The sequence below is a fragment of the Cupressus sempervirens genome, chromosome 4, assembly GCF_028749045.1.
Source record: "Cupressus sempervirens isolate cs-2001-9-10 chromosome 4, ASM2874904v1, whole genome shotgun sequence".
Lineage (NCBI taxonomy): Eukaryota > Viridiplantae > Streptophyta > Pinopsida > Cupressales > Cupressaceae > Cupressus > Cupressus sempervirens.
Genome location: NC_143121.1, coordinates 124,701,705 through 124,718,433, shown reverse-complemented (window position 1 = coordinate 124,718,433; position 16,729 = coordinate 124,701,705). Strand labels below are relative to the sequence as shown.

Genomic DNA, 16,729 nt, shown 5'->3' with positions numbered 1-16,729 from the left:
TAGGGGAGAAGAATAAAGAGGGCAGAAAAATTCAGGTAATACTTCTTCCAGGTTATACTTATGCGAAGAAATAGTTGGTAGCAACATAATATTCAGATTATCATTTTATATTCTCGACTAACAATTGAAAGAATTTTGTAAGGTTAAAAATGTTGTGGCTAATAACTAAAGGAATTTGTACTTACTAGGATTGTCTGTGTCCTGAAATTATTGAAATGGGTTTGTCAAGAAATTAAAAATTGGAGATATGATATGAGCAAGCATTTGATGTTTAAATGGAGATATGATATGGGTATGCATTTGATGTTTAATTGTTTTAATAAAGAGAAAAAGGGAGAGAAAGATGAAGAGACAAAGAAGAGTAAGAAAAAAGGCAAAATTATGCAGGTACTTCCTCTTATAGGTTATTCTTATGACAAGAAATAATGGGAATTTTTAGGTTATCATGTTGTGATATGTTTAACTAACAATTAAAAGAATTTGGTCAAGTTTTAAGAAATTCTGTGACTATAACTAAAGAAATTTAGTTATCAGGATTTTCCGTGGTTTAAAATCATTGAAGTGAGTGTGCTTGGTGGGTTTGGCAAGAGATCTGGTTTGGATATGCATTTGATGGTTTAGATTTCTTTGCTAAGTATGATTTTATGGCTACATTCCCTTGTTTATTGCATTGACACTTTGAACATAAATGAACTAAAATTAGATGTGAGCTCTCCTTCAAGCTATAGCGTCTTTTTAGAATATGGTAAACTGAGAGAATGGATTTATGTAGGAAATTTGGCATGAAGCATGATTGTCCTTTAATTTCCACTGTCTTTGTCTTGTGAAGACGAAGTGAAGGAGGATGGAGGAGTTGTATTGCAAACTCTATTTCTTCCTCAGTAATCAACGCCACTTTGGATTGAATGCCAAAACCACGGGGGAGGAATTAAGAGAAATAGGGGTTGAAAATTTTCAAATATGCTGAGATGTATCGCATGCAAGGAACCAAAATTCCATGTCAGTTTTTCCTTCCCCTTTCTTCTATTTCTGATTATTCTCCATTTTTATAGAAACTTTAGATGTCTTCTAATTTGTTTAAGCAAAACATAATTACCGTTCTAAGTGCCAAATTTCAACACTACATAGCCTCTTTAATCAATTCCAAATTGCATGCAATTAGCTGACTTGTTTTAGATAGGATTTAAATATTTATCCCCTTGTTAGCATCTCGTCTTTTCTAAGGGCTTTGTGATTGCATGCTTTGAAAAGCCCACTTCATGAATGCTAAAGGGCATAAATAGAACCAAATACTATCAGTATTATTAATTAACCAAATTATCTCTGCTTTCTCTTATCAGTATTACTAATTAACCAAATACTATCATCTGCTGGCCTCTATTACTAGTTGACTGTTCTTTTAACTGTATCAATGGTGGGGGTGAATTTTGGGTGGCATTTACAAACTTTGGAAGATTACTTTCCAGAGCAGTTGCTTCTTCCTTCATCTGTATCACGTGGGAGGAATTCTATTAAAAAACTCTCGTTCAAACTCTTGGTAATTATTTCCATATTTTATTCCACTAATTCCATCTGGGAGCTCCCCAGAAATAGCCGTGTTTCTGTTGTTACTTTCACCTGTTTTTAAACAAAACAGTTTCTTTTTGTAACTGTGTCACTGGTGGAAATGAATTTTGGTGACATTACTAAATTCCATCACGAAGATCCCTTGAAATAGTTTTGTTACTTGTATTGCTATCCCCTGTTATTTTAGAGCAATTATGAGTCAATTTATCATGGTGTTAGTAGTGGACAGGCAACCTCGAGCCAAAATTGACTTTAAAATTATGTGCATAATCACCATGATCGTCAGAGGAAGGCAGAAAAGATTATGTGCATAATCACCCACCATGATAATCAGAGGAGGACAGAAAAGAGAAGATAATGACGATAGATAGAAGAAACTAAAGTCTTTCTCTTTTCTATAAAATTGAGAATTTTTCACTATACCAATCTAGAATGCACTTGTGACATTTTTTTGTTGTTTTTGACGACTCAGAGATGGGTAAGTTTGCAAGGATAGTGTTGAGTAAAAACATGGACTGCAAGGAGCCTTATTGTCATAAAATAAACCAATTCCAGTAGATCCTTCGGTTCTAGTTCACGAATGTTCAGGGATTCAAGTTTTATATCAAGGCCATTCAACTTTGCATATACTATCTTTTAAAGAAAAATACTTACATGATAGAAAAAATTGAGAAAGCTGAAATAGTCATAGAGCTCACCTAATACAAGTAAGATGTTAGAGAAAGCACCAATGAAGTACAATACCTTATATCAATAGTACTAGTCATTTGTCTAACTGCTAAAATTAAAGAAAATATCAAACTTAATTTTAGAGGTCAATGAAGAAATTGTTATTAAAATAACTTTAAAAATAAACAATGAATGTTTTGATCTGGAGTTTCAGCCTTGTAAATTTGCAATGTCATTTGCCACTTGCAATGTGCATCTATGGAGCACTGATATAATCAAATACCAATATTATTCTTCAACAAAAATATTATATGTTTGAAGGAAAGTTTTATATCTAAAACAGTAATAGTACTTCATGAATGATAAAAGGACAGTATTGGTGATGAAGATATAGACATTAAAATAGGGAGGACACGTCTGTCAATTTAATCAATTTTAGCATTGTTGCCTCTATGTTCTATTCAAGAGACACAAAAACATAAGTTGTTTGAAGAAATTGACCTTCATTTAACACCTTGCAATATGATAATACCAAGCTAGAGATTTATGTGGAATCCGATCTTGACTGGAACTCATTGAAGTTGTGTTAGGATTAAATATGACCTCAATGATAAAGATATGTACAAAACCCATTTGTGCCTGAAATGCATATTTTCAATAGGCTGTCTACCTTGTGATGATGAATTTTTTAAAGAACTTAAAGAAAATATATTACGTTAAAACCATTATTTCATTGAAGCAGTAATTTGGGGCGTTGGAAGGAGAAATTTTCCATGGTCTTTGGGATTGATTTGAACATGTACTGTATCAAAGTATTCTACCCACTATGTCAGATTCTTAAGGAACAAAATTTTATTGTTGATTTTGTTTTACAGATTTTTGTGTAAATTCAGTTTCAAATCAGTGATTTTCAGTTTCTAATCAGTGAATCAAAAAGCTTTTGATAAATTTTTATATCTATATTCGGTAAGATGAGTGTGTTTTCTAATTTGACATGTGTTGACATTTGACAAAAGGATAATAACTTAATTTTGCTGCTGAAGGCTTTAGAAGTAAACTACTAAGGATCACCATTTATCTGCATGATGGGTAGATTTAAGTCTCATCTAATGTGTTGTATAATGATTTCTATGGCTTCAGGTCTTCCTCTTGCACTCTCTTGGGGAAAATATGGGCATTATATCATATGCAAAATTGCTCAGGTGAGGACTCTTTCTTTTCTTAAAACCAAGTAAAGTAAGCCTTCATATGTATTTCATATTTGTCAGAAACTTGTCTATTTTCCAATTTTTGTTTTTATAAGCTGAAAAATTGTTCTCCTGCTGGTCATCATATGCAAGTTCAAACATTTATGTTCACTATATATTGGACATCTTTTTTCTATGAAATTTTATGTATTTTAGTTAAAGGGTTTAATTCTATTAGTTGAATAAGATGATGGAGACGATAATATATAATAACAAAAAGTTCTCCACTAAGATTGGACACCTCAAAGATTTTGATAGATTGAATCCTCCTTTACCTGACTATATATGCTTCCGGTTGGCGCCATACACTCTAAAAATTATCTTTTTCATAGATTTAGATTGTGAAAATGAATTGTTGAAGGCAAGTATTTTTTTGATTTGGATGTATGTTCTTTCATATTATTGTAAATTATTATTTTTATATTGAAAAAGTTTTTAAAACATTTAAGAAAACTTGTCAATTTGAAAAACAACCAACCCTCAATACTGTACAAAATTGGAGGGAGGAGTTAAACCAAATATAATACTGTATATAATGTTTCTAATATGAACATCCAGAACTGTATATGATATAACAAAATTACTCAATAGACAATACATGCACTAGAGAACTATAATTTCTGATATTCATGTTCTGGCTGTTCAGTATCATCAATATGTGCTCAAGTGGATCCACATGTACTTGTCTCCATATCAGCATCCAAATGACATTTCTTTAGGAGATTGCTAAGCTCCTCAATTTCTGCTTGTGTAAGGAAACTTTGGTATCTCTCAATGTACTGTGCAACTTTAACTTCATCTTTGTAAATCAATGGCATTCCATCATGCATCAGCTTCATGAATCTGGACTTTGTAATCTCCAAGCAAAAAGAAACCTCTGACATGATGTAAAAATGCGTGAGTTTAAGGTTAAACTTAGTAGAGGACCTTCTCACATTTTGAAATATCTCTTTATTCCTTTCCTTCCAAAGAAACCATAGTACTTCACCAGTAAGAGCCAAACCAAAATCTATTATGAGATAAGTCAAAATATCTCACATAACCAACCAAAATTTCACACCAAGAAAAACAATTATTATTTTTCCAATCAATAGGATAACCAAAGAAAATGGCCCAAATTTTAGATGCATAAATACACTCAAAGAAAATATGTTCAAAGCTCTCGGGTCTATTACATACATTGTAGGTCACAGACTCAACATTAATAGATGACAATATTGACCCAACAACAAGCTTCTTGATCAACAACAACCATCTAAAATGAATAACCTTAGACTCACATGGACCCTTCTAGAAATAATCAAAGAAAAAATGTCAGTTTGAGAAAGGATAGTCAAGACCCCAACAATTAACTATATGTTGTAACACAGATTGATTAGCTTTAAACATATCATAATTTTGTTTAATAGAGGTGTTGCAAATACCAGTGCCATCATTCCATTTTACATTTCTGATAAAGGTATTGCTATCCATGAACTTTCCACCTTTCTCCTTGCATAAAACTTTGGTCAAAAGAGTATACGTCTTCCTTTGAGAATTGGGGATGTCAAACTTCCTAGAGATCTCATCCCATGACCCAATCTTGTTATTAACCATTAAGTCACTAATCAAAGAAATACCTTTCTCATTCCATTTTTTAGCTGAACAACTTTGAGTAAGAGCAAGAGGCTATCATTCAAATATAGTCTCTACTAGATTGATTTGTTAGTAACAATGTAATTAGGAGGACCCCCAGTGGCATTCCTACAAGAGATAAGTTCCCTCACCTGTGACCATGCAGACCACAAGGAGGTGAATACTTTAGATCCAAACACCTTCATCTTAAAGTCTCCCATTGTAAGATCCCAAAATGGAATGTTGGCCCAATGTTTACCTTTTTTAATAATAGACCTTTCAACATCATTTCTCACAAGAACCTTCCAAGGTTCATTCCCCCAAAATTCTTTGAAGATCCACTTGGCTGCTAGAGCAATACCTTGAATTATAGTATCTTTAATCCCCAATCTCCCCAACTTTTTGGGCAGGCAGCACCATTCCTACTTAACACAATGTCTCTTCTTGGAACCCAAGCCATCTAACCATAGAAAGTCTTTGAGAATTTTTTCAAGCATACCAAACTGAGCTTTAGTAAACAACCAAGATGAAGCAAAAAAGATATGATGAGAAGAAAGGACCTTCTGTACAACTTGAACTCTCCTAGCCAATGAAAGGGAGTGAGTCTACTATCTAATATGCTTTCTATTAATCTTGTTGGACATCCACTCCCACATGTCAGCAAATGAAGGATCCACAGAGAAAGGAATATCCAAATACCTAGTAATAGTTTTAGGTCTAGTCCAATTCCAACCCATCTTTGACAACCAATTAGGAGGTACATCCTTCCAATCCATAACATATGACTTATGTGGGGCCACTTTACTCTAGAAATAGAGCAAAAAAAAATTAAGTTTGTTAAGAGCCATATAAAAGTTAACTTCAGATAGTTCCAAAAAAAGAGTAGTGTTGTCAATGCGAGTTTTGTATCACTTACATAACATATTAGGATTTGAATATTCAATATGGGATATCAAACATGCAACTCCTCTCTTGAAAAGTTATGACTCATGGAGACATAAGCAATAGCTCCAATGTTCCTTACACCGTTGGATGCTTGCTCAGTTTTATCGATGTGATTTGCTGGTAATCACATAGGCGGCCTTACGCTATTCATTCGAGGATGACTTGAACTTTGGTGGAATGATGGAGATGATGATGGGTTTGTGAAATATGCAAATGGTAGATAATGTTGATGGTAGTGATGGTGATGGAAGTGTCTGCCAATGGTGATGTTGATGGTAAAGTGATGGTGGTGGAAGGTGAGTGGATGTGTTCTAATACTCGACCTACTCTAACTTCCTTCTCTCTAAACTTCAAGTACTTAACTACTCACTATTCTACTCCTACTCCTATGAATGGAAGGTTAGCAAATGGATGGGGATCGAACCTAATGAAAGCTAACCAGTGGCCTCACTTCCACAGGTGCAATGATTCGAAGGAAAAGTAAACTAGTTTACCACACAAAACTTCCCAACCAGCCGCTAGGATGCTAGTGGCCTAGTATTGATCCCTATCAAACATTTACCAATGCAACCATACAACTACCCATCTACTTTACTTTCACTTAAACAACTTGAAATTAAATTTACTTCAATAATTTGAAAGAAATCTAACTAAGTGGTAGTAGAAAACATGCAATAATACCCAATGTTCTTAATCAACACGCAAATTGCAACAATGAAAAAGAGAGCAATTTTGGTATTATCTTTGCAACAATTTCTCCAACCCTTTTACAAATGAGAGCAAATGGCCTTTTATAGGGGCCAAAAATACAATGGATGGTGGAGATCAAAACAAGATCAACGATCCAGATTGGATCCTCAAAAATCTAATTAGGGTTGCCACCTCATCAATGGACCAATGAAAAAGGTGCAAAAAGTGGCAACCAATGAGAAGACACCAAAATGGTGGCCAATCAAAAATAGACACTTGTCCTATTCTAGAAGAAAGGGAAATTGCCACTTGGGCTTACATCAAATGATCTTCTCATATAAATCTTCCCTTTTCTTTCATCTTCTTAGCTAAGGCAATGAACTTAGCTAGCCTTTCATTAACTTCTCCCATAGGAGGACAAGGTGTGTGCTTCGCCCTGAGTTCCGCTGACTTTGCCACACCACTTGCTGCTTGTAGTATCCTTTTGTGATCCTTCTCATATTCTTTCTCAAATCCAATAAAAGCATTGAGAGAGAAAAGGGTGCCCAAATGCTTCTTCTTGATAGCAACCTTCCCAAACTCATCCAACCTCGATCCAAAATCTGTTTCATTTACATCCTCTTCTTTGATATCCTCAAAATCAAGTGCCACCTCAACGTTGCTCATCATGGTTGAAATGGAAGTGTCAACAATTGGGTTGTGATGTGCAACTGCCTTTTGTATATCTTTTTATTGTACCACCATTGGTATCGGTTATTTGCCTCATTTTCAAGAAGAAGGGAGTTTTGGGCATCATATTCTCTTTGTCTTTCTTAGTCTTGTCCGCTTGGGATTCTTACTTGCACTACCATCCTCCATGCTCGTCGCCCTATTATGGGATGGTAGAGTGGTGGACCAGAAGGCAAGAAGAACCAAGAGGAGAAATCCTTAGACTAGACCAAAAGATGGATGTCAGCTTAAGGACCCCTTACAACTCTAAATGATTTGAAATTACCTCTACCTATCGCCAAGGGGGATTGTCCTTCCTTTAGTTTTTCCTTCATCTGTATCATGTCCACTATAGCTATATTGGTGTCAGTTATTCTCTTCATTTTCGAGAAGGAAGTTTTGGGCATCATATCCTCTTTGTCTTTCTTAGTGTTCACCCGCTTGGGATTCTTACTTGCACTACCATCCTCCATGCTCATCGCCCTATTACGAGATGGTAGAGTGGTGGACCAGAAGGTAAGAAGAACCAAGCAAAGCAATCCTTAGACTAGAATGAAAGATGGATGTCAGCTTAAGCACCCCTTGCAACTCTAGATGATGAAAATTCACCTTAACCAATAATCTTACAGCGACTTTTCGGAACCTAGGATATGACTTTCAAGAATTTCAAATCCCTTTGCAAATTAGAAATTTATCATGCAATTCATCTCCAAATAAAATTACCCAACCTAGGGCAAAAATCGCAGCCTCTTGAAAAAATCAGAATTTTATCTTCCACAAATTTTGGCTCCCACAAAATTCGGCCTCCACAAATTTCACCCTCCACAAAATTCACCAAGCAAGAAGAGTATAGATCTGCTCTTGCAAAATCACCAATGCCTTGAGAAGGAGAAGTGAGAAGTGAGGAAGAAATGGGAGAGAGGCCTCCTCTTATACCCAACTTTCTTCTTGGACCCTGGGAGAAAGAAAAACAAATAATTAATGCAAAATTATGGACCACAATTAAATACTTAACCAAAATTAGTTTTGCCATGATGAAAATTAACTTTCTAAATTGCCAATTAGTTCTAAATTGCAAAAAGAAATTAAATAATGCCTTGAGGGTGTTAAATATTTCCATTTAATGGGGGTTTAGTAATTAATACGTCATTAAATTTGAATTTTGGCTAACCAAAAGCCATTTTTTCAATATTAAATTACCAATTTCATTAAAGGCAAAAAGTTTTCAAGGCAATTTTAATCTATTAAAGCCATTTTTTCGCAATTTTTACCCAAATCGATTTTGCTATGCCAAATTTTATTTATTTTTTGGCAAAAATAAAATAAAATTTCTTCTAGAGCCAAAAATTAATTTTGCAATTTTATTTCACCATCACAAAAATTAATTTTCTTCACCAAAAAAAATAATTAAGATTTTCCAAAAGACCAAATTTATACAATATCCAAATTTTCAAAAGAAAATGTCTAAGTGCAAAATTTACAATTTTATCCTACCAAGTTGGAATTAACTTTGAAATTTGTTTGACCTAAGGATAAAATTGGTGGCTCTGGAAAATCAAGTTGAAACTGGGTGAAAATAAATCTAACCCTCTCCTCACTGGCCCAAAAGTGTCCAAGGCTCAAAATTCTCAAAATTGTTGGACAATCCAAAAATTTGCCGAGGTGATCAAAAAAAAGTGGGGGGGGGGGAGGGGGGGGGGGGGGGGGGGGGCATGGTGTGAAAACCTCACAACAAGTGTCACTGACAAATTGAGCATTGATCAACTCTTTTGCATTAGGGAGGGTGATGCCCTAAATAAGAAACCCTTAAAATGTGAAACAAAGCATCAATAGCTATCACAAATAAGGAAGTTGCAATAGGTTTTGAAAATCCTCCATTTATCTCTATAACTGTGGATGAATCTTTAAACAAAATTTCAATCCATTTGCAAAAATGATAGGGAAAGCCAAAAGCTTTCAACATTCCAATAACAAAAGGCCACTCAACCCTGTCATAAGCCTTCTTAAAATCAAGGAGGATCATAGCCACATCTTGCCTACTAGCCTTAGCCCAATTCATAGCTTCCCAACTGATGATAAGATTCTCCAATATATATCTTCCTTTTATAAAACTAGTTTGAGTGATTGAAACAATGTTCTTAGTAATTTCTGTAATCCTCCTCGCCAACAACTTAGCAATGATTTTATAAGAGAAATTAAGCAGGGTGATGGGTCTCCAATTCTTGACTAAGGATCTATCCCCGGCTTTAGGAAGCAATTTAATGATTCCTTTATTCACATTACTGCCTAGAGAACCATTATCAAAGGCATCATTATAGAATAACAGAAGCTCTTCCCCAATCCAATCTAGATTATCCTTATAGAATTCAATAGGCAGTCCATCAATTCCTAGAGATTTATCATTAGCCATAGCTTTGATAGCCTCTTGAATCTCTTCTAGAGAGATTTTTCAACTCAACTTATCACTTTCACTATCAGAGACCTTCTTAGGAATCATCTTCAAACATTCTCCCAATTGCTTATATTGATCTTGATCAAATTCCAGAGAGAACAATTTAGAATAAAAATTTAAAAATGCTTCCTTAATAACCTTTGGACCATTAGTTTTACCACCCTCAATCTGAATATTCTCAATCTTTTATGCCTTATGTTTTGCCTTAATAATGTAAAAAAATATTTGGACCCTATATCACCATCTCTAAGTTAATTCATTCTTTCCCAAATCCTTTGCCCTTGGATCTTATATCTATGAAGAAATCCTAGTTGATACTTGATGAAAACCAAATTCTTCAGGAGCACTAGGTCATCTAGACAATTTTGAAGAGCAAATTCAGCTTCATTCATTTTTATCTTTGGCTACCTTTTTCCCAATAATCTGATAAGTTTTTTTCCAAGATTCCACTAGATGGCACCACTGTTTAACTAGTCTTACAAATTGATTACATAATTTGGATAAAAAAGTCACCATTCTAATAGCCTCTTTATTATCAAGGTCTTTTAGCAAAGAGGTATTTAAATTAAAACTTTTTCCTTTGTTACTCATTCTATTAACATTATCAACCTTATTTATCAACATCTTTGTAGAAATAGGAGAATGATCTAACATTACAGTGGGAGACATAGTAATAGGAGAATGACCCTCTATAGTCTAGAAGGAGAAAAAGGAAGAATTACAGTAAATCCTATCCAATCTATAGTATACTCTGTTATTATCCCCTTGATTATTGCACCAAGTGAACCAAATGTTATTAAAGTTCTCCCTATTTTTCTCCAATGGATAAATCAAATTAAAACATCTTTTGAATTTACACCAAAAAAATTGCTCATTTCCTTTCTATTGATGTTTCAGACCTCCTTGTTTATAAAATCCAGCTTCCACCATGTTAAAATCTCCTATAAATATCCAAGATGCTTTAGGAAAGTTAGATGAACACCAATCCCATAACACAACTCTATCCCTATAAGCATTTGGGGCATAAATGTTACATAACCCAATTATATCCTCCTCATATTTAAATGTCACCCAAAGTGCCCTTTAACATATTAAGCATACATGTTGCATTATGGATTCAGCCCAATTGGGCCCAATTAACATGGCCACTCCACCTTTTCCTTTCTCATGCATAGAATGAAACCCTACAACTTTGTCCCATACAAATTTATTAATACAAGATGCTTGAAGACTGACAACTTTAATTTCTTGCAAACATATAATATCCTTATTTTTTAACTTATTACACCACTTTCTAACAATATATTTCCATTAGTCATTTCCAAACCTCTAACATTCCAACTATGAATATTTAACATCATGAAGGGGTTTGAATAGAGGGAGTCAATGGAGCCTTATAGAGCCTATTGAAATAATTCGGGATGGCATTCTTACCGCCAGAGCTACCTAAAATTGACCTTTTCACATATGTTTTCCTCTTCCTTTTAACAACATTAGTGAATTGGCCCCCTTGACTCTGCATCTAGAGTTTTTTGAATCACAAGTGAGGGAGAACTGATCTTTTTAGGGATACCAACCTTACTATTAATAACTTTTTTCTTCTCTTTAATGGATTTGATAGCAAGCTACTGAGCATTCAATCTGGTAGGGATCTCACCAAGACTAGCCTCAACCACCTCTGGGGTTAAAATAACACGAGCCATGGGATGGACTTCACTAGCAATATGACCGGCTTGTATAGCCAGAATCACCTCAAATTCTTTATCATATAAAGGATTATCTAAAGTGAAAAAGCCACCACATTCCAAAGAGTTAGCTTTAGAAGAGCCTTTTGATGGCATGGACTGGTTAGACATACCACTATCCAATTTTTTCTTTGGAGTAGATGGTAAACAATCCTTGTTCAATACTTCAACAACATTAACCCTCTCTAGGATTGTTTCTTTGGTATTATCAACATTCAACTTAGCTTTCTCAAAATGCATATTACAAGTCGAACAATTTTTCTTAATATGACCATTAAGTTTACAATGAAAACAGGTATGCAAATTGCCTAATAGAGAAACTTCCCAAGAGAGTTTATCTTCTTCTAAATTTAAGGAGATAATATCAGGGAAGATCACATCTCGGTCTAGGGCCACAAGAACACACATTTAAATGTAGAAGAGTGACCCTAGACTATTCAATTTGGAAAACCGATCCAAGAGGTTTCAAAATATGAGAAACAAATGGCCAAAATTCAACTTGGAGACTCTTAATTTCCACCCAATTTGGCATGGATTTTTTTATAGCTTCATCAACATTACCATTAGATGACCATGGCTATGCTCTAAATAAAAAATGATCAACATTTCAAAAACCCTTTTTTAATATTCTTTCCTGCATATTATAGGATTTTTAAAAAATAATGAAGAGGCTTTTTTGAATCATTCTACAAAAGTTAACATATAAACTAAATTTTTTCCCCACACAGCATTTAACCAATCATCAAGAAATTTACACGAAGGCAAAGCATTAGCATCTAAACAAACAAAGAATATGACAACATTTATTAACTTACTCTTCTTTGTTCTTTAACAACTTTAACCATAGCTTCATTGGGAGACAAGGTTAGGGGTTTTCAAACCATTAGAAGGGCTCCTACCATCTTCATGTTCATGAATAGCTCCTCCACCATCTCTGGCATCTCATTTATCTATATGGGTTGTAGTCCTCCCAATTCCATTTGAACACTCAGAAACTATAATCCTTTCAAACTTTCCCTCGAAACAAGCCATCTCAAGGAAAACTAACACTGAAATATCTATAAGGACTACCTTATATGAAGGCTTTTGCTCTTATTCTTTAAGCCACCATTTCCTATGATACCTTCACTAAAACCATCCTTTCCATCATTACCAGAGATCTCTAGTTTATCATTTCTTGAAATGTTTCCTTCCCTCAAAGTTTCATCATTATCACACATTGGTTCACTCGGCAACTCACTTGTTGCAACCACATCATTACCCTCCATCAGCCGTTGTCACATACACAAGCCAACATTGAAGCCAAACAACCAACTCAAACTAGCAAAAAAAAATGCAAAACCACACACAATTTACTAGCAAGGGCACATGGAAAAAAAATGGGTTAAAAGAAAACAAGACCTAAGATTCACGAAAAACCACAATAAAAAAGGACACGACATACAACTTCATGAAACGGGGCAAGCCAACAATGCCACACGAATCTGATGTGCTATAATTGTACAGAGTTGCAGACTGCTACCTATTGATGTCATTTTTGTACCACTACATAACATATAGCAATTGAACACTTGATATGAGATATCAAACACTCAGTTCCTCTCTTAAAAAGTTAATACTCATGACGACATGAGAAAAACTCGAGTGCTCCTTACACCTGTGGATGCTAACTCAGTTATTGATGTGATTTTTTGGTAATCACATAGGCAGCCTTACGTTGTTCATTGAAGGATAATTTGGGTTTTGGGATGATGGTGATGATAATAGGTTTGTAAAATAAATGAATGCTAGATAATGTAGATGGTGGTAATGATGGGGGTGTGTTTATGAATGACACTTCTCCTAACTTCTTTCCTCAAAACTCCAAATACTAAGCTACTCACTACTCTACTCCTACTCCTATGAATGGAAAGATTAGCAAATGGATGGGGATCAAATCTAATGAAAGCTAACTAGCTACTCTACCTCCATAGATGTAATGATTCAAGAGAAAGTGACTAGATTACCACACAAGGCTTCCAAACCAGCCGCTAGGATGCTAGTGGCCTAGTTTATAGATCCCTATCAAACATCCACTAATTTCACTATGCAATTATCCATCTAATTCTTACTCATACTTAGCAACCTTCTCAAAATAAAATCTACTTTAACAACTTCAAAGGAAATCTAGTTCTAAATATTGGAAGTAGAAACCATGCAATAACAACAAATGTTCTTAATCACCATTCAAGTCATAACAATGATAAAGAGAAGCAATTTTGGTATTATCTTAGCAATAATTTTCTTTGACCCTTTACAAATGAGAGCAAATGGCCTTATATAGAGGCCAAAATTACAACCAATGGTAGAGATTAAGAGGGAAAACTAGCAATCCAGATTGGATCCTAGAAATCCTAATTAGGGTTGCCACCCCATTGGCCAATGAGAAGACACCACCTCATCAATGGACTGATGAAAAAAAGGAAAAGTGGCAACCAACGAGAAGATACCAAAATGGTAGCCAATCAGAATTAGACACCTATCCTACCCAAGAGAAAAGAGAATTTGCCACTTGGGCTTACATCAAATGATCTATTACAGTTCTACCATTTTCTTTCATTTTTTTAGCCAAAGTGATGAACTTGACTAGCTTGTCATTGACTTCATGGGAGGGCAAAGTGTATGTTTCATCTTGAGCTCAACTGAATTCATCATGTTGCTCATTGCTTGCAGTGTTTTCTCATGATCTTTCTCATATTCTTTGGCGTATCCGATAAAGGCATTGAGGGAGGCAAGGGTGCCCAAATATTTCTTCTTGATGGAAACCTTCTCCAACTCATCCAATCTTGACCCAAATTTTGTCTCATTAACATTTTCCTCTTGTCCACTTGAATTATCCCTATGGCCTCTAGCCTCATATATTTTCAAACCACTTCCTCCAAATTTGCTCTTCCTTAAAATTCACTCTTCCTTGAGATTTACTTTTCAATTTCCACTGCCTCTAAATCAAATAAAAGAGGTAGTACCCCATATAGAATTTCTTTTGATTTTGCATGTCCTAAGTTGGAACTATAAATTCTCACTTATAATCCTAGACCAATCAAAACTTCTTTTTCCATTTCAATTCCATCAATAAAATAATACATCTAGTTCTCAAATTGCATAGCTTGAGCAAATCCCATGATCTGACTGAGAAGCACAATGAGATCATCATACTTTGATTTGAAATTTGACATGGTGAGCCTTGATGATATGATAACTCCCTTCTTCCCTTCGTGTAACCGATTCTACTTTAGATGAATGAAGTAAGCCTCCTGATTATCTTAAAATAACTTAGCCACCTAATCCATCATTACCACTGACATGCTTTTGTACTATGGGATATTAAATATTTTTTCGACCACTTGTTTGTCGATGTTGGTGAACACTCTCTTCCCTTCATAAAAAATGATAAACTTACTAACCAAATCAAACTGGGATGCACACTCCATGACCAATTCTGGACAAGACAAGGTAGGAGGGAAGGCCGTTGCATGTACAATTTGACTTTTTTATATTTTCTTTGCCATGGGGGATTGTCCTTCCTTTAATCTGTCCTTTAACTAGATCATGTTCATTGTGCTGATATTGGTGTTACTTATTGACCTCACTTTTGAGAAGAAGGTGGTCTTAAGCATCATGTCTTCTTTGTCTTTTTTGGTGCTCATTCCCTTTGAGTTCTTGCTTGCACTAACATCTACCATCCTAAGCACTTATTTTTTCCCTTTCATTCTAAGTGATATGGACTACCCTTATCAATCTCCAACCTTCTTTCTATTGATGGAACCTAGCTTATTTCTACCTCACCAAGTCCTATCTCTACACTTATCAATCTCCAACCTTCAACCTAAGGGTGGGACTACCACTTATTTCTGCCTCTTCGTTACCTTAGGATGAACTACACTTATATCTCCCAACTACAACTTAGAGTGGTCTAGCTTATTTCCGCTTCGCCAAGTGTCCTATCATGAAATCTACACTTATCTCTCCAAACTTCAACTTATTAATGGGATGATGAAGTGGTGGATGATAAATGCAAGAAGAACATAAGGGAATAAAATCAAGCAAGAATAAGGAATAGAATCCACCTTTAAACCAATCTTCACCTCTAAAACATTAATAGAATTTACCTTAAATTTGCATTTACAATAATGGGGCCTTCTTCAAATTCAGATAAGATCTCAGAAATTTCAAGCCTCCTTGCAAATAATGATGCCCTAGCAAAAATTAGAATTTTGACTCCTTTGAAATGGATAAGTAGGAGATAATTTCCACAGCAAGTCAAAATTTTACACCTTGGATGCCTTCAGACCAAGAGGGATGTGGTTGGATTTATTTTTTCACCTAGTGTTAGCTTGATTTTTTAGAAAATGTGCTTTTATCCTTAGACCAAACAAATTTCAAAAAAAATATTTTTTCGATGGTTAGAACAATACTCAGTAGGATAAATTTGCAAATTTTTGGACTTAGACAGATTTTGAAAATTTGATATAATTGTGTAAGCTTGAGCATTTTCAAATTACCCACATTTGCCAAAATTAAATCCTTGGATCACATGGCTTCCTCACCAACAAAATTGCCCAAATCTGGAAATTGAAATTGCAGCCTTTGGCAAGAAATCAGACCTCAAAAAATCATCCAAGCAAGAAAAATTCAAATATGCTCCAAAATTGCCTAGGGCAAAAATTTGCCCAAGATGGAAGAAGAAAAATGCCACCAAGCAAGAGAAATTCTACCTAAGAAAATCGCCCAAGTCTACAAACTGCCCTTCTAGAGAAAAATCACTCAACATATGAGGAGGAGGAACATGGAATGATGAGATGAGAGAGGGGGGAGCCCCTCTTATACAAAATTTTTTTTGTCCATCCAAGTTGGCTGACTTGCCCTAGAGGAAAGCAAAATTAAATTAGCTCTTTACTAATGGCCCAGGTTAAAATGTCATGCTTTAATTACTTAGCTCGAAGTGAAATTAGCCCATTGCTAGTTGTGACCAAAAATTGCAAAATAAAATTAGGAAAGCCTAGGAGATGCCAAATTTTTCATTTAAAAATGTTTTAGCAATTAAAATATCATTA

At 34.8% G+C, this 16,729-nt stretch overlaps 1 long non-coding RNA gene across 1 annotated transcript in view; it reads left to right on the top strand.

The window, feature by feature from the left end:
• The first annotated feature begins 833 nt into the window (after positions 1-833).
• Positions 834-16,729, top strand: part of LOC149560248 (uncharacterized) — a 163,563-nt gene continuing 147,667 nt past the window's right edge. The window contains exons 1-2 of the long non-coding RNA XR_016363664.1: positions 834-999; positions 3,376-3,437. This is a non-coding gene — a long non-coding RNA (uncharacterized LOC149560248). The remainder of the gene's footprint in view (positions 1,000-3,375; positions 3,438-16,729) is intronic.